Source organism: Rhipicephalus microplus, chromosome 10, assembly GCF_043290135.1.
Source record: "Rhipicephalus microplus isolate Deutch F79 chromosome 10, USDA_Rmic, whole genome shotgun sequence".
NCBI lineage: Eukaryota > Metazoa > Arthropoda > Arachnida > Ixodida > Ixodidae > Rhipicephalus > Rhipicephalus microplus.
Window position 1 is genome coordinate 74,230,510 of NC_134709.1, and position 23,083 is coordinate 74,253,592.

Here is a 23,083-nt window from a genome sequence, read left to right on the forward strand (position 1 = left end):
GATGATGTAGATTACCCTAATAAAAGGCTGAAAGTATAGTAAGCGTGTGATCAAAAAGTTTTCATGCTTTCTTACTTCCTCATACTAGTATAGCTTTCTGCGAACTTGAGCAACTCATTTCTGCTACGAGATTCGAATTTGTTGATAAGAGACGTTTCTCAGTTTACAGAGACTCATGCTAGTATAGCGTGAGCGGTGTCGAAAAACACAATCACGAGGACGCGCATAGCGTGCTCTACAGTCACATTGTGAGCCGCCATCTTTCATTACTAGGTGTGAGATATCAAATGGTAGAAAGTTTTCAGTTTGATAAACCCAAAGCGTTTCTACCTGTAAGTAGGTGCCCACGCTTGTTTTTCTTGTTTTTTTTGCAATTTTGTGTTATGGCGTGATTCGCAAATACAAGCTGAATTACGTTTTTTGCTACTCTCTGTATTGGTTTAGAGACAGAGCAAAGGCCTCTTCTTTACGAGAATGGAGCCAGAATAGCTCGCAAACACACGGAAGCTCTAATTTTCGCCAAGCCATCATAGTGCGAGTGTCTGCGCTGTACGTGATTATAACCAGGACCATGCAGTGAAATATATCCATCTGCCACGAAACGAACAAAACTGATATTGCGCAGATTTCTCATCTTAGTCGGTATCGCCGGGCGTAGGGGCACACCGGTCCTACGCAAGTATTGATTAGTCGCCTAATAGTGGCTTCAATTTAATTAAAAGTCCTCTGGGCGTGCGGTAGACTCGATTCTGGGTATCTTCCTTCTAGAGCTTTCGCAGAGCAGCCAGTGACGCCCAGTATTTGACAGCCTGGTATTTCTAGCACTTCGCGACCATACGCAAAACAGCTCGTTAGCGTTTGCACATGAAAATAAAGGAAAAAATTGTTACGGGAGCCTTACTGTGGATTCTGCCGAAATACGTCTTCACGCAGTGAAGTTCCTTTTGCTACTTACATGCAGGTCGGCATCCAGGATCACTGATTCCACTACTCCGCCACAGCGTGCGCATAACATTACACCCATCTCGTTGCTGCCACTTCTCACCAAACAAATTATTAAATGCGAAGCATTTCATAGCGAACTTTAGTGACTTTGAGCGTATCTATCTATCTATCTATCTATCTATCTATCTATCTATCTATCTATCTATCTATCTATCTATCTATCTATCTATCTATCTATCTATCTATCTATCTAGCAGCCTGCGACTTTTAGTTCTCCTGGCCATTCCAATGATGGCATGGATATCAAACTTGGTATGACATAACATGGCGGTACGAAGAACATGTTGGACTAGTTATAATCGTGACATGTTTGTCATGAATGTCATGATTTACATTTCGTGCTCCTACAGCTCTGGCGGTGGTATCGTTCACATGGATGTTGCAAAACTGGTATTGTAGGCATGATTGCATGGCGAACACAAGCGACAGATCCTAACGTTAAATTTATGACATGCGTGTAATTTACCTACATGACTATACGCCACGCTCATGATGAGCTCGTGGCCGTTTCGCTGGCGTCACATGTACCAAATTTGGTATTACGGTACGTGAATGAATGACGAGGGTATGTGACTGGTGCAAACATGATAATCTTAAGATGCGTGTCATGTAACAACATTACTACATGACACGCTCATGATGCATTGGCGGTCATTTCACTAGCTTCACTTATACCGAATTCGGTATAGCGGGACGTGAATGGATGACGAAGGTATGATACTGGTGCAAACATAATAAACATAAGATGCGTGTCGTGTTACAACATGACTATGTGCTACGCTCATGAAGCGCTCGCGGCCGTTTTGCTCGCTTCACATGTACCAAATTCGGTACTACGCCACGCGAACGGATGACAAAGGTAAATGACACATCCAAACATGATAATAATGATATGCGCACCATGTAACAACGTGACTGCATGCCACAATCATGATGCGCTCGCGGCCGTTTCACTAGCTTTACATATGCCAAATTCGGTATTACGTGACGTCAATGGATGACGAAGGTATGTGACTGGTGCAAACATGATAATCATGAGATGCGTGTCATGTGAGAACATGAATACACGCAACAGTCAAGGCGTCAATACGTTTCCACGTGACGGGTTGTGCGTGCACGTTGGTGTTCATTTCTTCGTGTAACACCGGCGTTGCCACGCTAGGCGCCGGTCCTGCCATATACTCGCAGGCACGCGCCGCACTGCGTTGCTTTGACGCATGTGCGTTTCAGCGCGTTCGGCGTCCCTTCGTCAAGAAAAGAGGGAGACGCAGTGGTGTCTGGGTCGCGCATCGGCACGAAATGCAGCAAGTCACATTTCGGGCAGGTTGCCGTCGGGCTGCGCCGACGGACGTTGGTCGTGGCCATCGCATCTGGCGTCAGGCTCGCGTTTTGCTAACGTCGCATCGCTGTGCCCAGCGTTCGTCAACGCTACATCGGAGTATATTGGGCGCTTCATTATGCACTCGCTGCCGTTTTGCTAGCTCCAGATAAACAAAATTTGGTGTTATGTGACGTAAATAGATGACGAAAAATATATGACTAGTGCAAAAATTATGATCCTGACAAGTGTGTCATGTTGGAACATAACAACATACCAGGCTCATAGCGTGCTCACAGCCGTTTCGCTAGCTCCACATATACTAAATTTGGTATCTCGCGACGTGAATAGATGACGAAGGTAAACGACACAACCAAACATGATAATCATGATGCGGAAGACATGTACGGCAACATTCACCTCCACCTCGTAACCTTGTGCTGATTTTAAAGTGAAAATCAACCTTTCTCATTCGTGCTTCGCATATTATCGATTCCCACAGTACGTGGGATCTGCCAATTTCTTTTTACACATATTGGAATGCTCGGCTTTGAGTCCCATAATTTGAAATAAAATAGAAGCTAGCCCTTTGCCTTTTCTCACATTTTTGTAGAGAGTACAGATTAAAAGAATAATTTCTCTAGGGAAACGCCACCAGCGCAAACTATAGTATTGTTATAGGCGTGAATATTCTCGTCTTTTGAGGGGTGTTCCTTGAATTTCAAAAATGAAAGAAATACGTGTTTGGTCTCTTAAAAAAAAAGAGAAGAATATTACTCGGAGTCTCTATTTAATCTGTGGGACCCTCATGAAACTTTGTTTGGCGTGGGATGTGTTGAATGAACAGACTAAGTGCTTCAGACAGGCTGATCTACTTTTTATATAAGTAGCTATATTTGTCAAAGGCAAAAACAGGTCATCCTGTCCAAACGTCGGCCAGCCTGTCTGAGGCACCTCCTCTGCACATTCTTGATATCTCTATGTGTGTTACCGTATGTCGGCTCCCATATTGATTGTGGAGTTCTGCTTGATGTGCCATTCACAGGCGTATCTTTTCTTTTCTTTTCTTTTTTGCTTTGCGGTATCCCTTTGAAAAATGTCTGTTGAGTTGTTGTTGACGTTGTTGTTGAGTCTTCATAGAATCAACTGTTCTTCAACAACATGGCAAAGTGTCTGGACGTTGCTCAATATATAATCAGTGGTTTTTGGCATAGAAGGGCAAAGGCTTAGAAGCAAAGGAAGGCCATACTTAAGAGACCATACCTTTCCTTCCGCCCTGCCGCGGTGGTCTAGCGGCTAAGGTACTCGACTGCTGACCCGCAGGTCGCGGGTTCAAATCCCGGCTGCGGCGGCTGCATTTCCGATGGAGGCGGAAATGTTGTAGGCCCGTGTGCTCAGATTTGGGTGCACTTTAAAGAACCCCAGGTGGTCAAAATTTCCGGAGCCCTCCACTACGGTGTCTCTCATAATCATATGGTGGTTTTGGGACGTTAAACCCAACAAATCAATCAATCATACCTTTCCTTCCAAGCATTCGCTCTTCTATGCCAAATGTCAAGCCGACTAGTCTACCAATTCACTATTTTGTAATAAAATGTTTTTTGGTTGACTATATCATCGAAGAAGTTGTTCACAAAAAGACTTGACTTATCGTCGGCCAGTTCATGAGTACCAGTGTGTGTATGAGCGAGCATCACGAAGCCTTTAAAGTATTGAAACTTTTCTATAGACGAAACGACCCAAAGTAAGAGGCGCATACCCTTGTATAACAAACAATACAACCGCCCCATAGGTATGCGGTCTTCTATTGCTTGAGTACTAGCTCTATACGTTTGGCACTGTCATTCATTGCATGAGCCTGTTTCTTTCAAATAGCTCTACCCGAACGACTCTCCACACGACTGTTCTAACGGCAGCAATTCTATAGCTGACTACTTGCTGCAGTAACCCAAACAACGCAGTTAAAGTGTAACGCCCATGTACACAGCTGTGTGCAGTGCCTGCACTGCTACTGAATACACAAAGAAAGCTTGCCTAAATAATTTCTGGGGTTGTACGAGCCAAAACCACAATAGGATGATGAGGTACTCCACTGTAGAGGGCTTCAAAAAGTTCAAACGCCTTCCACTACATCGCTCTTCACAGCCTGTGTTACTTTCCGGACATTAACGTCGTAAACCAGCCAACCAACCAAACTTTCGCTTCATGCAAAAGGGAGAACAAATGTATTGGGATTTTTAAGTTTATTATTTCTGCACACCCGAGGGTAGGTAGCAAACCAGATAATGGTTTGATTCACCTTTCAACTTTTTCTTTGTCCTTCTTAACATCATTAACAGAAAAACAAGAAAAGCCAATAAAACACAGGTATACGAATCCGCCCATTAAAATGAAAGCTCAAAGCAGAACTAAACCAAGTCGGGTGGCTAGGCAAAGTTTCTTAGTAACGTATGAAGCCATAACTGAAACGTCTTTCATTTTCTTACTCCATATGAATATTTTGCGCTCTGTATGTGTAACAGTGCTCCATAAACAGAGAGCTCATTCACTACAAGCGCTTGTTATTCTACGGGACAATATGTAAGATAGGTACGAGCATAGCATCAACGCCGGGAATGTCCAGACAGCTAAAAAGCTTCGTAAAAATACCGCATGCTGAAATGATGGCAAAGAAAAGATGCGTAATGCTACTGAAGCAGTAGTGAACCCAATGTAAACGCCGAACACACGGGGCTTTCTTGCCATCGCTGTCACGATAATCCTATTATGACGATGCTTTCAGAGTTTTCACTTCCGAAAGAAGAGCGCCTGCAGGGCAATCAGCCTACTCTTTCCCGCCTTTAGTTCACTGACCGAAGTTTCTGTTGCCGTCGCAGTATGACGGCCTCATAATCTCTGCCACCACGCCCGGACGTCGACCCCATGTCTGCATTCGTGTATTCATATTCTGTCCAGCTGTCAGGCACATAAACATAATGGTATGTCACTGGCCGGCATGAGCCATCGTAAAGCAACGTCGACAGACATACTAAGCATTCGAATTATTGTATTGCAGGCAGCGCGCATTTGCTAATTGTAGTGCCGTCAATGCACTTAAGAGTGCGCCGAGTGGCCTGTATGAAGAGCGACTCAAGATAAATACATCGCTACAATCTTTTTTTTTTGCAGCAAGAACATGCAATTTCCTTTAGTTGACTGCGCGAAGATCTGTAAAAATGTGTAATAGTGTCAGTTTGAGTTGCTGTCCTTCTGAGTTCGTTGAGTAAATGCAGGTTCCTTCTGCTGTTATAACTGTGGGGTTCGATGGTATCCCACCACTTCCACCACTGTTATAAAGTCGGGTTTGATGGCCTAAGTATTCGGTACCTTATGGTGTACACATATCTGGTCTATTCAATAATATTTCTTTAGCGCCCCATGGGTTCGACAAAAATAACCTAATAAATTTCCAGACTCCTTGCTTTGTCGCTTAAAATGAGGTCATGTGAACCTTCGCTTGTGCGTACATCGCCTACTTTTTCTTTGTTTTGTCTCTTTATAGCACTTCACAAGTGCTCCTCCTAACTTTCACATATTTTTTTCATGCCAAGAAGCAACAAGGACGGTCACGCTCTCATATACAGTCGAAATTGAATTGTCGCAGTGTTTGATGACAAGCGGCCTCAATAAAACATCAGACTGTCATAGCAGAAACGACTCATCACCAACCAGCCTGATCGAGAGAAAATAGATCATTAGAAAATAACGCATAAAAACAAGTATGTGCCCGCCTCACCTTAGTTGGCCGTATTTCGGCATTACGCTGCGTTTTATATACGGCGCCGCCACCACTAAAATCTCCCATTCTAAATAAAGACCATTACAAAGGTGTACGTGTGAAGTTTTATTGCAGTGTGAGCTGCTGCAGGCTACCTCTACATTGACATGTTATTTCAACCTGTTTCAGTGTGCTGTAACGTTTGTTTCCTACTGATCGTTTATTATGGGGAACCCAGATTCTTTTTTTTTTTCACTGCAGAACCTATTGACATAGAACAGCCAAGGTAATATAGACCTGAACCTCTCTACTGCTAGAAAGTTATAACAGAACAGAATGGAATTCTTTACTACAAAAAAACACTGCTTTTTATCCCCCTGACGCACCACACTTCATGCGATTCTCCTGTACACAGGGCCTCGTGATTCACACAGTTGCCTTTCGAAGACTGAGTACGTTGTGTTCTTACAATACGTGCCTACCCGGGCAAAACTCCTTAGGTCAGCTTTCCATTTCCCAGAAGCGCACCACCAACACCAATCGTTGAAACTTAACGAACCACACCGCGCTACCGACGAAGCCGCATGGTGTCGACAGAAAAAAAAATTGCCCGCAGCTTCCCTCGGGGGAACAATGAGGAGGATGCGGAGCATATAATTGGTTAACGGGGTGTTAAAGTGCGACTTAATTGGGTCGATGGCTAAATTGGTTAACGTGGTTGTGAAATGGAGTGTTAAATTGCGACTTACTTGGGTCGATGGTTAAATTGGTTAACGTGGTTGTAGGAGGGGGTGTTAAATGAGTGAACACGTACACACGTATGCGAAAGGGCGGCGCTGGTCGAAGGGACGTCGATCATTGTGTTTGTGGATTCGTTGGAATTCATTTCACCACGACCTTGGACGTCGACGCGCCGTACAAACCAACCAACGAGCGGCAACTGAGCGAGCGAGCGCCGACCTTGAGTATATATACAGCGCGACGGCGCATGCACTGTCAGCTGTCGATTGTTCGAGAAGGGGGAGAAGCGCAACGGCGCAAGCGCGCGCGTCAGCTGCCGATGTTCTCGAAGCGCGACGGCGCATGCGCGCGCGTCAGCTGCCGATGTTCTCGAAGCGTGACGGCGCATGCGCGCTACATTATACAGCTAGCGAATGTTCGTAGCAGCGCACGCGGTGTGAATGTTCGTAGAAGCGCACGCGGTGTGTAGAGGAGGAAGGTGGCACAGATGGTGGAGGAGTGAAGCGCGCGCGGTGTGTAGAGGAGGAAGGGATGCACAGATGGTGGAAGAAGGAGGAGGAAGCTTGCGGACGGCGCCGCCCTACAAGCGTCGAGTATTAGATGCTCCGCATCTAAAAATAGTGAAAGAATGCTGTTCTAGCGTGCGCATAGGAGCATGCTCTGCCCTGCGGAGGAGCATATTGTATTTGCATCTTTTAGCGGCTATCTTTCCTGTTGTGTCAATGTGTCACCATCTAACTTCGCATATGATTATCAGCGCCCACTGCGGCTGCCCTGGCAGTCCAAATACCATTGACAGTGCGTGGACTCCGACCACTTTTCGTTACTACGTCTTGTCAGCGCGAGCACAGTGTTGAAAGCTCTTGTTCAGACGTTCTTTTTCTCGTACTCAGTTTTGTAACACTGTCTTACTTTCACAATAAATACATCATGGTGTTTTGCTTTCGCTTGCTTTTAGTCAACCTCAGTTGACAAAAAACTCCGCCATATCCACGAAGTGAATGATGATGAGTGGGCGAAGCTCCGGAGGTAAACCTGGTAAACCATGAATCCTCTGTACATTTTGCCCACTCGATTTTATTACATCGCTCCCCCTAGCGTACGTCGCCGCACTAAATCGAACGATTGCCTTCAACCAATGACATGCGCCATATGTGACATCATTCCTATTTGATAAGATCTCGCGTCTTTCATCAACTACGAGTACCGCTTTCTAGTTTATAACATCTTGCATCTTTTCATCATCAGCGACAAGTACCACCATCTAGTAAACACTACAAGAACTAAACGAGAGGTGGCTACATACAGGAGACGGTACCGCCATCTAGTGAACACTGCAAGAACTAAAGTAGAGGTGGTTACATACAGGGGACGGTACCGCCATCTAGTGAACACTGCAAGAACTAAACTAGAGGTGGCTACATAGAGGCTACAGGGGACGCACAGCCCACGCCATAAAGAGCTTCGCCCCTAAAAAGCAAGCAAACATAAAAAGTGGTGAGCGGGTGCACCATGGTGTCGTTCGGTTCTTTAAAAAGTTCGCAGTTGTCCATACTCACCACAAGCTATGGTTAGAGAAGTCGGTGCGCAATATTATAAAGCTTTTCAGCAGCGTGACGCAGAGCTTTTGCTTTGAGTAGGGCATGTGTCGGACGCTAACCTCCAGCGAGTTCCCATTGAGTGACGAACGCTGACGCTACCCCCGCAAGCTTTGCGTATGGTATTCTAAAACTCTCTAATAGCGTCCTTGTTTCGCAGTTGAGATCGGTAATATCTCCTCACCACTCTGACACTGAGAGGCCTGACATCGAAGATGTATTTAGTCGAAAAGCATTGTTAAGACTAATCTCATATGTTGAAAAGGTCTTGCTGTTTTGTGTTATCTGTCTGGTAAATGCAAAAGCAGTGGTGTTCCCTTAACGGCCAACGCGGGTCTGTCCAAATGAGTTCGCGACAGTTTTGACATGCACAGCGAATGCTACCATATAACACTACATGTAATCCTCTAGCCCTCTACGAGACATCAGCTGGGGGTGCTGAAAATATAAGCACGTCCTGTCGATAACCACGAGCAAAAACCACGAGTGCGCTATAGTGTGTTTGTGTGTGTGTGCATGAGTGCTTGCTTGTGTGTGTGTGCGTGGTGGAAGGTGGGCTGTTCATTTTGACCAGTTTGAATTCCTTAACGTGCATCGCAATACACGAGTGTTTCTTACATTTTGCCTCCCTCATCTAAATGCGGCCGTCTTGGACGGGAATCAAATCTACACCCTCGAGCACGACAAAACGCGACCAACGTGAACATTGCCATTGAATTCATATGAACTAGTTCCACTCTATGGCACTCTGCACATGTAAAACTGCCCGCAGTCCTCGAACTACGAAAAACTATCCACTGCTAACTCACGCGTTATCAGAGATAGACATACACGGACGAATCTCCTACGTGACCCTTTCTTTCGCAGCGCATGCGCCGACAACAGCCAGCCGCTTCTAGACTGCGCATTTGATTTACCCTCGAGGCGGCGCTTACTTCAATCGCACTTTTGGGAACATAGCGAACGCCACCTCGAGTGCTCTCACCTGATTGCGGGTGGTACTTTCCTGTTAGCGTCAACTTTGTGGAGCATAGCTTCAAACGTGGCATGGAAGACGTCGAGGCCAGAGCTATGAATAAGCACGTTAACGACTGATCGTCTCAACCACCATGCACGACGTACGCTCCGCTACCAAGCTTTTCACCCCAAGCTTCGTGTAGTGTGGACACCGGTAAATATTTTATTTGCTCATAGGTTCAGCGTTTCCTTTTGAGGTCTACTGCTTTCACGAGCGCCTGGCCGCTAGCCACTATTTGGTTTGTGGAAAGCTCTTCTGAAGCATGCGCGCTTTTGAGCAAGTGTGCCTAAAGGTAGTATGCTATGTGTTGCTGTAGATCCGGTGAAATCTTACGCAAACACGGTCGCTGCCGCTATTTCGCGATGTATTGTGGTTTACGTCCCTGCCTTTCTCCATACCATATATATAACGCTCTATTCAGTAATGAATTCGTTGGGGTTTGACGGCCCGAAACCACGTGACGTTGTGAGCCGCCGTAGTCGAGAGCTCTGAAAATTTCCACCACCTAGTGTTCTTTTGCATAAAGCTAAAGACGAGAGCACGGGCCTTCAGTTGCTCTTCATCCAAATGCGGCTGACATTCGATACCGTGGCGTTTGGGTCGACATTACATAACCAGGGCCACTAGACCACAAATGAGAGGTGCCCCTAGCGAGCTATTCGGAAGTACTCATTCCCTCGTGACGGCAATATATAACAGTTTCTAACACGGTTCAATCAATGCGTTTGGCTAAAATACTTTACTGTCAGCATGAGACTGCAATGGTGATGCATGTATTAGCACAACCAAGACGTATGAAAGAAATATCAAATAAGATACACGGCTAGTTGCGCACGTCCCGTGATGCAGCTTTTTGGCGCGTCTGTGCGCACTGAGTACGCCTTGCGAGCCCGCCACTTCTTCAACAGTGCCCGTGGTGAAAGACTCGGCAAAATTACCGATATTTAGAGGCAAAGCTCCGAAAGCCACGGGTCTGGCCTAGCATGTCTTTTTGTGACAGGTTCGTAACCACCTAGTTGTATGACTCACTCATCAGGTGGCGCTAGTGTGAGTGACAGACAGACAGACGGATGGACGCATAGAGGGAGAGACCCCAGGTGGTCTAAATGTCCGAAGTTCTCTACTACGGCATATCTCACATAATCATGTGGTGGTTTTGGAACGTTAAAAGCCACATATCAATCAATTCTTCAGAATGTATTGTATGAATGCTTGTGACAAAGTCTTGCTAAGCTGCTTCAAATAGCAATCGCAGATCTGCGAACACGCTTGAGCTTGACAAGTTATCTTGTAGTTGGTGCTCATATTACATACGTGGACTGTATGTAGGAGGACTCATAGCTTTGCCCCTATTCAACAATTTTTTTTCCTTCTTGATATTGCTACAAACTCAGCTGCATTGTTCATTTTGGAACTTTGTTATTGCGCACCACATTTTTAGGCATAAGGTCTTGCATGTTCTAATTTGTCAATGAAACGAATACGTTGTGGTATTTTATAATGACTCTATGAACGGGGGGCGGAGGGGTCGGCGCGCGTTTAACAACTTTCATTGAGTACGAAGCAGACAGTCGTTTTGTTTGGTAAGCAGGTCTTTCATTTGCGTGATATGCCGAGAAATCCAAGTTTTCTTTTGTTTTAGATGCGGAGCATCTAATACTCGAGGCTTGTAGTGCGGCGCCGTCCGCAAGCTTCCTCCTCCTTCTTCCACCATCTGTGCATCCCTTCCTCCTCTACACACCGCGCGCGCTTCACTCCTCCACCATCTGTGCACCTTTCCTCCTCTACACAACGCGTGCGCTTCTCCTCTTCACGAACATTCGCTAGCTGTATAATGTAGCGCGCATGCGCCGTCACGCTTCGAGAACATCGGCAGCTGACGCGCACGCATGCGCCGTCGCGCTTCGAGAACATCAGCAGCTGACGCGCGCGCATGCGCCGTTGGGCTTCTCCCCCTTCTCGAACATTCGACAGCTGACAGTGCATGCGCCGTCGCGCTGTATATATACTCAAGGTCGGCGCTCGCTCGCTCAGTTGCCGCTCGTCGGTTGGTTTGTACGGCGCGTCGACGTCCAAGGTCGCGCTGAAATGAATTCCAACGAATCCACAAACACAATGATCGACGTCTCCTCGACCAGCGCCGCCCTTTCGCATACGTGTGTACGTGTTCACTCATTTAACACCCCCTTCTACAACCACGTTAACCAATTTAGCCATCGACCCAAGTAAGTCGCAATTTAACACCCCATTTCACAACCACGTTAACCAATTTAGCCATCGACCCAAGTAAGTCGCACTTTAACACCCCGTTAACCAATTATATACTCCGCATTCTTCTCAGTGTTCCCCCGAGGGAAGCTGCAGGCAATTTTTTGTCGAGTCCAAAGCCTTAAATACCCAAGAAACAGGAGTGACCATACACGGCGTCCGAACATACGCAGGATATGCGAAAAACATTGCGTAGTGACGGTAGCCATATGCTTCATCACAACCTCATAAGCCACCAATATTTGCGACGACAAATGGCATCATCGCATGACAATGTAGCTTTGTGACAGGTAGGCCGATCTAGCTTGCTGAAAAAGTGCAGGAAGTTGCAATACAGTCAACTGATATGAGAAATTAGAGGATGCCTTTAAACTTGCCGTCGTTTTAGGGGAACGCGTAAGGAATTACGTAATCCTGATTTCTTTTTCCCCGCGAAGGTAACGTTTTATTTCTAATTTCCACCCTGTTTGCGTAAATTCGGTGGTCTTAGCACGTTGAAAGGGCTTCAAAATATTCGTGTAAGCTTTCCGCTGCTTCATCGCCTCGTGATCAGTTCGAGGAGTGTGTCGCCTATACTTTTCATGAAGGACTGTATACACCACTCAGAGTGCACGAAATCAGCCACCACCTCTGGGCATGAAAGTGTAACATACTGCGATATTTTAGTTTACCGTCGTAACACAAGCCCTATTGAGTACTACAAACAATGTGGCACGGCAGCACACAGCTTCTGTCAACACGCGCCGATCTGTGCGCCTTTATGGATAATCATCAATTCAGTCCTTCGGTCGTGATGAGATTTCAGGTAAACGCAGTAAGGAGGGACAACCTCTCGCAAACGCGGGTGCTTCGCAACCTCGTGCCCCCAAACAAGTGCGTACACACACAATGCCATTTCTCGGCTCACGCCCTCTTTCTTTATCAGCGCACGTGTTGGCCACGACGTTTCAATTTTCGCATCACGCATACCGTGTTATCATACAGAGTACACTTGTAAATGATTAAAAAAACAGTGAGTCTGCGTTTAGCATATGCAATGCATTCTTTTTGGGCGTGTAGATGTGCACCTTACGTGACAGTGGTGTGCTCATTGTTGTCTGACTGTTTCATTCTTGAAAACGTTCAGCTCGACGAGGCGAACCACAAAGAAGAAGACGCGAACAGTCTGTTTGCCTTTTGGATTGTGAACTAAGTAAGCTGTGTGAGTTCTTTGATGGCAGGTAATTTATGCGCGAGGGTTGTTCATTTCAAAGGTGGTTGAAATTCGCTTCAACAAACTTTGGGTGTTAGAACAGGGCTGTTCTGTTCTGTACAAACTGTTCTGTTTGTCTCCTCCTCTTTATGCTTCCTATCGTTCGCACTGAAATTTTGGAGAATGCCTCCGTTCCATTTCGCCCACCCCTCTATTTTTCTGGCTGCTTGCGTGCCTTGTATCAACCAGCCGTTCGCGGCGTCTTTGTGTTTGCGCGTCTGTACCAAAATACATGGATGAATTTGAAATTTCCGTCACGGCAAGAATCTTTGAATGGGAGGTGCACGTTTCGTTCTCTGCTGTTTATCGTTGCAACCACTCACATTCGCAGTTAAGAGGGAAAAGAAAACTCGAACCAGCTGAGTCACGCTATTTGTGTACAACTTACACAATACACACGGGTACGCACACAGCCACTGATGCGTGCTGACTAATACCTATGTCACACGGGCACCCGTGAAGACCGTTTAACTCTCTCGTTTTTACGACAACGAAGATGCGGTTGGTGTCACACGGCCACCCTTACGCAAACGAAGGTGAACGGAGCATCTCGCAAAGGACGTTCAACGATCTTCCTTCGCAGCGAAACGAGGTACTCTTGTCCTCAGCAGTCTGGAAGTCAGAGAAAAATTTCGAGCACTAAGTGGCCGCTGTGAAAGAATAATACATTTTAGCAATATTAAACGTTCTTTCGTTGTAGTACTCATTCACAACGCGTGTTTGTTTACAATATTTACGCCCGCCAGAGTTCACTTACTCTCAACACCGATGCCCTACACACCGTGCCTCGCGAGTCGGGCAGGCCGGCGCCAGCCGATCAACGTCATTACCAGTGCAATATCGCACCACTTCCTCACGTCATCCGATGTGTCACTCATGGCTGAAGAACACAAAATGTGCGCTCACGAGGCAAGGAAGCATAAGAACTTTCGTACCGGGCATGTACACAGGCAACAAAACAACTAAAAGCACAATGTGGCCAGCATCACTAGCAGCATTGCTACAATTAGCAAATCCGTTTTTATTTGAAATAATTTTTAATGGATGGTTGTTAGTCGCGTACCTACTTTATAGTGCTTTTTTGTAACAACCGCCTAACGAGGATTCACAAAAAATCAATAGGGATCAAATTAGAATACTTTTCCGAAAATCAAACAGCGCCAGCTGAGCCCCCTCACGGCAACTGTCACAACCTTGTCATTGCCGTGTGCACTGCCACAACTCCTTCTCCGTCGAACCCCCCAGGGGAGATTTACGTTGACGGTGTTCAACGGAGTTGGGTGGGGCCGTGTGACAGGGGTATAACAAGGTCAACATGTGTGGAGGCAGACAAGAAAAATCGTACATTCAAAAAACTAGGCCCGTTTACCACGACACTGCTAATGCAAAAGTGCTGCCATGTTCCCACCAGTTTCTAGCAGCGACACTTTTCTGAGTGAACCTTTTAATGTGCGAGGGCTGTCATAGATTCCAGATCATAGTGACATTTACTTACAGAAAGTGGGTAAATTCGAAAAAGAATATGTGACGCTCCGCCCATTTCTCCCCCTCGACACTACTACCACAACTCACCACTACGCCCACTACTGCTCCCGTCACTCTTTCCTCCTCATTCCTCCTTCATTTACACGTCAACTCACTTCACTCACTCCATCTTCAGGCCACTGTTTCGTCAGTGTCCGTGAAGCGTAGCTGGCTCAACTTTCTTTTTGTGTGCGCTTTATTATCAAGGCTCCTTAAGGCCATGGTTTTTCCGTTGGTGGCGTTGGCGTGCACCATAGGTGTTGCTCACGATGATGCTGATGACGTTTAAACTCAAGCGCGTGCTGGGCACGCGTTCTTTTTCTGCCATCGGGGCACAGCACATGCAGGGTACGCCACGACTATGACAATAGAGATGACGACAATTACGGGAAACGACTGTCTTGTGCAGTAGATGACTGCAAGCAAGCAACGACCCCCAAGCGAACGAGCATAGACTTCATCTTTACCAACTTCAGGTTAGACCTTATACCACAAAGCAGTAATGATGAAGGCAAAACGAAATTCACTGCCAAACACAACATACTGCCGCGTGTGTGTCTTATATTCACTGTTGTTTTGATTCACTTGTCGCCCACAAGGCATGGGTCAGGAATGCTCAGCGCCAACTGCGCCTCTTTGTTCGAGAAGGTTCCTGATCATTGTAGATCGTTCTGTTACAATCGCCCGCAAGACGCGAACGCTCGAGATTATCGCAGAGCTTCCGCGAAGGCCATTGATGATGCTGGAATATTTGACGACGCGTGGATACATGCCGCCACGCTTCGCCGCTTGTAAATTGATCGACAGCCGACACTTTAGAGGTTGGCCGTTATCAGTGCCAGCAGGACCCGGAAACTCGGCACTTGTTTCGGTTTCAAGGAACTTGCACGCCCGTAGCGCTTGCTGGGCATCCTAAGATCCGGTTAAACAGAGTGAGGGTTATGTGAATGTTCGCATTTATTGGCTTTCACAAGTTTTCACAAATAAAAAAAATTGATACCCCTGTAAAAAAACCTCTCTTTTTGTTTATGTGTTTAGTTATTGCTAGTTTGTGCTTTTAAATCAGGCGAAGCTCAGGAAGTGGTTGACTTGAGTTTGTACCACTTGCCTCCTCTCCTTCTCGCCCCTCGCTCAGCGATATTTGAACTTAGATCGCACTCAGTTGTCTCGCTCGGTTGGCGCGCATGCCAACTGCGGGAAAGATAAAGACAGCAAGTGGTGGTGGGCAGAGAATGGAAGCCGCAGATAGCTACGCCGAACAAGTGAACGATGCATTTGTGGAAGATGACTTAATCGGGCAACACATGTTCTCCGCGGTGTGCTAACCCAATGATTTCGAGTTCCGTGAAAATTTCTCAGCGTTTCCTAAAGGCAACTGTCGAACACAAAAACTTGGACCCAATATTTGAGCAAGTATTGATTTTGCAAGAGTACATGAGTTAACCCAGTTCTCTGCAAGTCTGACTGGACTGACAGAAGTGCGGTGTCACTTGTTTAATTGGTGAAGACAGCAGCCAAGCTCCTGTCGAGAAAAAGCGTTCATTGAAAGTCTGTTTTTGGGTTGGCTCAGCCACATAGTTTCACCTTCTTTTACTTTGGCATGTAGTTCAAATGATGTCAAGTAATTATTGGCTGCTTCGTGCTCATAAACTTTTTATATATGCTCTTTCATAACGTGAGTCTTTACTTCGACTACTGTCACTCAAGTGCACGTGATGGACTAAATGATTCTAAATATATTATATAGAAATGTCGGGGGAGCCAACGTTTTGACAAGTTGACTTCGTCATGGCAACGCCGTTTCCCTGACGAGGACAAGTCAACTTGCCGAAACACTGTTTCCAGCGTCGTTCTTTCTCGAAAAACTACAGATCGCTTCAAGCCTCTCCATGCCTCCGAACTTCAGTCTTGCTTGGTACCCAAGTTATGTAGGAAAACCATGCACTCCGTCATAACAAACGTGAATGAGTCAAATACGACGTGTTTTATTTACAATTGTTGATAATTTTCGCAATAATTATGATAATCTGGGATCAATGTTTGCTCATTATGGCCGTATCTCTAATGTAAGTAAAGCTGATTTTATAGATTGACACTTCCGCACTACGTGTATGTGTTTTTTTTTTATACGAGACGTATTGTAAAAAAGTTCATTTTATTTGTGCCAACTGAGTTTGTTTTATACTAAGACATCAGTCAGCTTAACATTCGCCTCTTCAGAACACAAGAACAAAATTTGGAAGAAAAAGATTAACAAAACTTTACGAAAGGCGGCATCGCCCGAGCAGCCAGCGGACCTGAAATAAAGGCGCGAGCGCATTCTGCTTGCATGCGAAGTGGGAAAGGAGAACTTCTGCGGCGACCCTCCTCCTCTCAGTTTTTTAATTCTTTCTCTCTATTTGGGAACGTCACCGGTGACGTCATGAAATTCTCGGTTTGTGATTGATTTCTTGTTGGATGTCCGGCAACAGCCAGTGGTAAAATAGGTGCTGCTGTTGCGTATCAGCATGCGAGAGCGAATACATGGGAGGTATAAGGAGTTTCCGCCCCCTGGTGCCAGTGTCTTGCTGTAATCTGAGTTTCCTTTTACGTGGCCACAAGTTATACCCAATAGACAGTTTAACCCGAACATCCAGTCTGTTCCTTTTCTCTGCGTCATGGCCCCGTGGCAATGATGTCACGAGGTCAGATCAAACTGTTAATTTGGCCAAACCTGTGGCTGGTAACCAAAAAATGAGAGTACAGTGGCACTTTGGCACTGATAGCGGCGAACGGATTATTGGCCATTCATGAATTGACAAGCGGCAAAGCGTGTCAGTATAATTACTAGTACATGTGCCGTAGAATATTTCTGCCTTGTTACTAGTACTCGCGCAAGCTCTGGAATAATCTCGAGTTTTCACGTCTTGCGCGTAATTTCGGCAGAATGATCTAGAATAATCGTGAACCTTCCCAAACAATGAGGTACATTTTGCGCTGAGCATTTCTCACCTAGGCTTTATATGGTATAATCTCCAAGAATCGGGACTTCTCGAGACATTTTGAAATAAAACAAGAACGTGGTTGATCACTCTGTCATGGCAATCGGCCGGTATAGGAAAAAAGTGAAGCGCGTCTGCACAGGGTACTTCAGCGCTTTTGTGTATTGTTTCACCATATTCTTGAAGTAATGAATGATATAGTGACAAGTAGTATGGTGATGGGGAGAACTGCAAGCCGCTCGAAAGTTTCAGCACGTTCTTGAAGCAGAAAGGAAACACAAGAAGAACGCACACAAGGTGAACTCAGAACTGTCACAGGTCGACACTGAACGTGCTCTGCTCAAATACAAAGAAAGAACACGAACGAACGCACATGTATGCACAAGACTTTGTGCTTTAGCAGCTCCCGCCATATTGGGGACTCTGAAATTGTGTATGGCATTAATTTTTTTACCACTTGTCAACACCAGCTGGAGTCTGTAATGAATCGTTCTTTCAAACATCAATTTCGAACATGAAGGGGACTTGTAGACTTACTATTGCTTTACCAACATCTTCATTATTATCATCCCCAGCCTACCTGGTGTGTACTGCTGGATGAATGCCTCCCCGAATGATAAAATAATCGCAGCATATACACAAGGTGAATGATGACGCGTGGGGCAAAGTGGATGTACGGACGGATGGTTGGACGGACGGATGCATTGAAGCACGGACGGACTGATGGACGCTTCGTCGCACTCACCATCTTTCACTCTGTGGATATGCCATGACACTGTTTTTATAGACATGCAATGCAATGCAACTGGCTACTACGATGACTACGACGACACGGGACGTACGACCCACGGCGTAAGAGGGTTCGCCCCTAAATGTTACCATACTGTGTGCGAGCAGATTGCATTCATTCTCCACGACCTTCCCATTTTCGTCGCTTCAGCTGACTTGAAGCTGCCTGTAAGGCTGCATTTCATAATTTTTGGTACCTGCAACTCTATTGTTCTCGCTAAGTGCCCAGTCGTTGGTTCTGTACTGTCACTATTGCGGCACGATAACTGAAGTTTTGTCGCTGTCTTGGCGATAGTATATCACTTAACAATGAAACATTTGTAATAATAAATCTTGATATCTGGGGTTCAACGCCCCGAAACCAAGATATGATTATGAGGGATGCCTTAGTGGAAGGCGGCGAAAATCTCCCCCATCCGTGTCCTTTAACATGCACTAAAAGCGCACACAACACGGGCCTCTGCCATTTTGCCTACATCAAAATGCGACTGCTCCAGCCACGATCGAACAATCTTTTTGACCTTTGGGTCACCTGTGACCTTTGGGTCAGCAGCCGAGGACCGTAGCCACTGTTTTGCCGAGGCAGGCAAAAAAAAAAGAGTTGAAGGTAAGAGACAAAAACGCAAGCTAACAGACAAAGCATTGTCTTTCTTTGCCTCCAATTATTGCCATATTGGTAGCACTGTTGCCTAGCACTACTATACCTTGAACGAATCTTCAAGTAACGAGGTATCTGAGACGTTCACACTATCGTGATGAAAACGAAGTAAAACAAGCACGCCTTCAACGTATTGGGCCTGCTGCTGAACATGAATACACGTGCACGCTCCGTCTACACTAAAAAAAAAACAGCATGGCATATAGACCCGCGGTTATTAATACGTTATTTCATTGTGTCGTTCCTTCACTGTTCATCATATATAATTATGGTTGCTCTCTTTCAAAAGCCTAGATTATTTAGTACGATGAGGCTAAAGTAACGTAAACAGCCGTATACCTTATACGGTTGGCACACAATGGCTTGTAACCTTCAAGTTTTTTTCTACTTTTGTCCATGCCACCTGCACTTCGTTAAGCTCAAGCTTTCTAAGGATGGCACCCCACCGCTGATTCGAGGATCACAGTGTTAATGACTGACCTGTTCTGCTTCCTAAATTTTGTACAGTTCTCATCACATATAAAAAAACCAGCAAACTCCGTGGGGCTGAGTTGGTCTCCAGACAAAAACTTAGCCCCGCCCCCCAAAGTACGCCGTCAGTCCGTCTGCCCTTTTCGCCTAGCAGCAAAAATAGGAGCACTGGTATTCCCGAAAAGAAAATTTAGCGAGCACAGTGAGAAAAATTCACAAGATGAAATTCAGTGTACACTATCTAAACAATTGTTTTTTATTCTATATTAATGAGAAACTGAATACATACGCATACGTGTGTAAAAAAAGCTGCGTAAATACAAGCCATTGCCCTGACTGCACCGACGATAAAGGTACACTCGACAGAAGAGAACAACTTTTCTCTTGCCAGCTTGAGTGTCAAAGAAGCAACAACAACAAAAGAAGAGAAAGTGCGTTTGCTGCAGCTGACATCTTTTTCGACAACCAAGGAGGGTGCGTGAACACACATCACTTCCCCAATCCGGTGGTTGCCCTGAATTGCTGAGTTCAAATATTTTCCCTTTCTTTTTCGTTTTACGTTTGCTTTTCTGCTTTGGCAGCATTATTCATCATTTTCCTCCGCTTGTACGTTTTTTTTGTATATTTCTGTCAGTTAGGTTACCTAACTTTCTACGAATCTTTTTCTTTTACTTACTTCAAAATTTTTAATCTCTGAACCAAATGCTCCTTTTATGACGATGGCGATGTCCTAACAGAGTCACACAAACTTCTGCTTTCCATACCCGCTCTTTTGGCTATTTGATACGATTGTCATTTTTAGTACGCCGGTCTTGAGTAGTGCGACCTATTGCATTTGTGTGGCACCCGCCTGTTTTCGAAATTTGGTCGGTCTAGTCACAGCTACCTAAACAGGTTCACAGTTACAAAAACAGACGAACAGAGATGTGCGCGAACGCTTGTGATAATGCGTATTTCATTCAGGGTATGATGTAACGCTGTTGAAAGATTCCTATGGTAGGAAAATTTTTTCTACGAAGAATAAGCGAATATTTTCAATGATGTGAATATTGTTGAATATGTATGTACTTGGCAGTAACACAATGTGAACAGGTGACGTTGCTGCTATTGGAAACTTGGAAAAAATGAAAGGGCAGGCAGTTACTGCACTTGATCTTATTCCATATTAACGAGTATAAAGAAATCTAAGCTAGATGGTTTTGCGTGCCAGAACCACGACTTGATTAAGACGTACATATTAGCTAAATACATCAGAACAGCTCTTAGCCTGCTCATTGCATTCACTTGACTTTCCTGGGTAGTCAAGCCAGTGCCTTAATTATTAACCACGTTGGGTCATTGTCGCTGATACATCGTCATGTAAGTGCTAATGATAAGGCAACTGTTTCTACCAACTTCACTTGCCGAAGACACAATAGCAATTACACAATCGTCGTCGATGAAAGTGTCTAAAGCTTACGTTTCTCTCCGACTGCTAGACGTTTCATGCGGAACATATTTCTTCATGCCATTCACCGTACTCTAGAAAACTTTTTTGGCCATCTGGTAATAAATTTAACCTTTATCAAAGACCTTTCCAAAAATGAGTCTTTGAACTTGTATACGAGAGAGAGAGAGAGAGACCTAGACACGCCTCTCTCCATGGTAATGAACGCCTTCATGTGGTTGCCCGAGAGCTGACCAGCCGGGCTCCATTGAAAGAGCTATCCAATCCAGAAGACGCATCGACAGAACCACTCAACTACAACGCTACGCTGGAGTACTACCGACAGAGCCGTTATACGTATCCTCCCCCTCATCCTTCACTTAACAGAGCTGATGCTGTCGCTTGGCGCCAACTACAGACCAATTCATTCCCTTGCCTTTATATGCTAAATCGCTTTCATCCGACTCTCTAACCCTCCTACTGTCCCTTCTGTGGATCCGTACCGATGGTGTACCACTCTACGTGGGAATGCTCTGCCCCACAGGGCGTTCCTCTCTTCCCAACCCCACCCCTTCCACTTGGGAGTCTGCACTGCTCAGCTTACGCCGGCAGGTACAGCAGCAGCTGGTCCAACGGGCTCACAGGGTCGCGCAAGGCAATGGAGCCCTGGACTGAGGGCCACACCCAAAGAAGGCTCAGTGTGCATTCGTTATTATAAATGTTTATTCTCTCTCTTGTATAGGAACTTGTTCTCACTCCAGAACATTCACTGTCTGCATTCAATGTGGTAAAAAAATACAAGTGGTATTATCCAATTGAACCCATTACTCACAGTAATTGTAATGGGAGTCATTGTCTCATCATAACGAAAGCCGCTTCCCCGTAAATACGGAGGGGCTAGATCGTAACCGCTAGCCATCAACACTGAAAACGTGCTCTACGGCACAGTGTTTCGCAATATGGTACGGAAGAAGCCCTGTTTACGCTAACATGCAGTCGTCTTTTTTATATAGGTCAGAAAATACCGAGCGAGAACAGCAAAAGTGTCCGTATGTGCGGCATACACGAAAAAAATTAATATAAAAGCATGAAAACAACCTCTCCTCCCCCACCTTTTCTCCTATTCAATCAAATGATGGAAAGCTGATTATACCCCGCCAGATCACATGCCCCGCCGTGGTGGTCTAGTGGCTAAGGTACTCGGCTGCTGACCCGCAGGTCGCGGGTACGAATCCCGGCTGCGGCGGCTGCATTTCCGATGGAGGCGGAAATGAAGGAGGCCCGTGTGCTCAGATTTGGGTGCACAATAAAGAACCCCAGGTGGTCTAAATTTCCGGAGCCCTCCACTACGGCGTCTCTCATAATCATATGGTGGTATTGGAACGTTATACCCCACATATCAATCAATCAACCCCGCCAGATCACGTAGACGGAGCTCCTTCTGAAGTACTTCGATGCTTTCGATATGAAACCCGTCGTCATTTAAGACAAGTACCCGAAGATTAATCGATATGCTCGAATGAACACCACTCCAACAGGCTTCTCCCCCCCCCCCCATTTCCTCTTTGCACTCATCGGAGCAACGTGATTGGCTTGGCGCAAGTGAAGCGAAACTGCGGGAAAAGGTGGGAAGATTAAATGTGTCTGCGCAGCACAAAAAAAGCCTGTGGAAGCAAGGAGAATAGAAAAGCTGGAGGATGGGAAAATAGGCAGCCGTATATTTGTCCAGACGCTCTAGCATGTTGCAATAGCACTAAAATCGAGGATTCATTTCGTGTGGTTCAGATACACTATTCTTTGGCTCAACTTACGCTTTTTACTTTGTCGCAGGTTCAACCAAACAAGTTTACAGGAATGTAGAGGTTTTATTTATTTCTTTACTTTCGTTGGTACCTTAAGAATCTCACTGAATACGCACCGCAACTAGCCAAGCCTCAATATGCTGTTTGTGCTTCAGCAAGTTAAGAAGTCGGGTTTGCGCGCCACCGTCGTGGCACTACAAGAAATATGATCGTGTGCGTGTGTAGGAAGCATGGAGGTGCACTACGCAATATAAATTTTGAATGTTTTCCGCTGACTCGTTCTTGTCAAAAATATCGCTTCGAGTTTGCCTGCTATAGAAAAAAACCCGTGCTTTACTTTATCTATGTCACACTGAAGCCCATCAGCAAGAGACCGAAGATTGAAAAAATGCCATTCGGGATATTTGAGGAATGCCGAGTGACCTCTTGAACGTCATTGCCGAAATTCCATACACCAGGCGAAAAATTGCAGACG

At 45.6% G+C, this 23,083-nt stretch overlaps 1 long non-coding RNA gene across 1 annotated transcript in view; it reads left to right on the top strand.

Annotated features, from left to right (window-relative positions):
- The first annotated feature begins 9,426 nt into the window (after positions 1-9,426).
- LOC142774449 (uncharacterized) overlaps positions 9,427-23,083 on the top strand; it is a 318,906-nt gene continuing 305,249 nt past the window's right edge. Inside the window, exon 1 of the long non-coding RNA XR_012886404.1 lies at positions 9,427-9,590. This is a non-coding gene — a long non-coding RNA (uncharacterized LOC142774449). The remainder of the gene's footprint in view (positions 9,591-23,083) is intronic.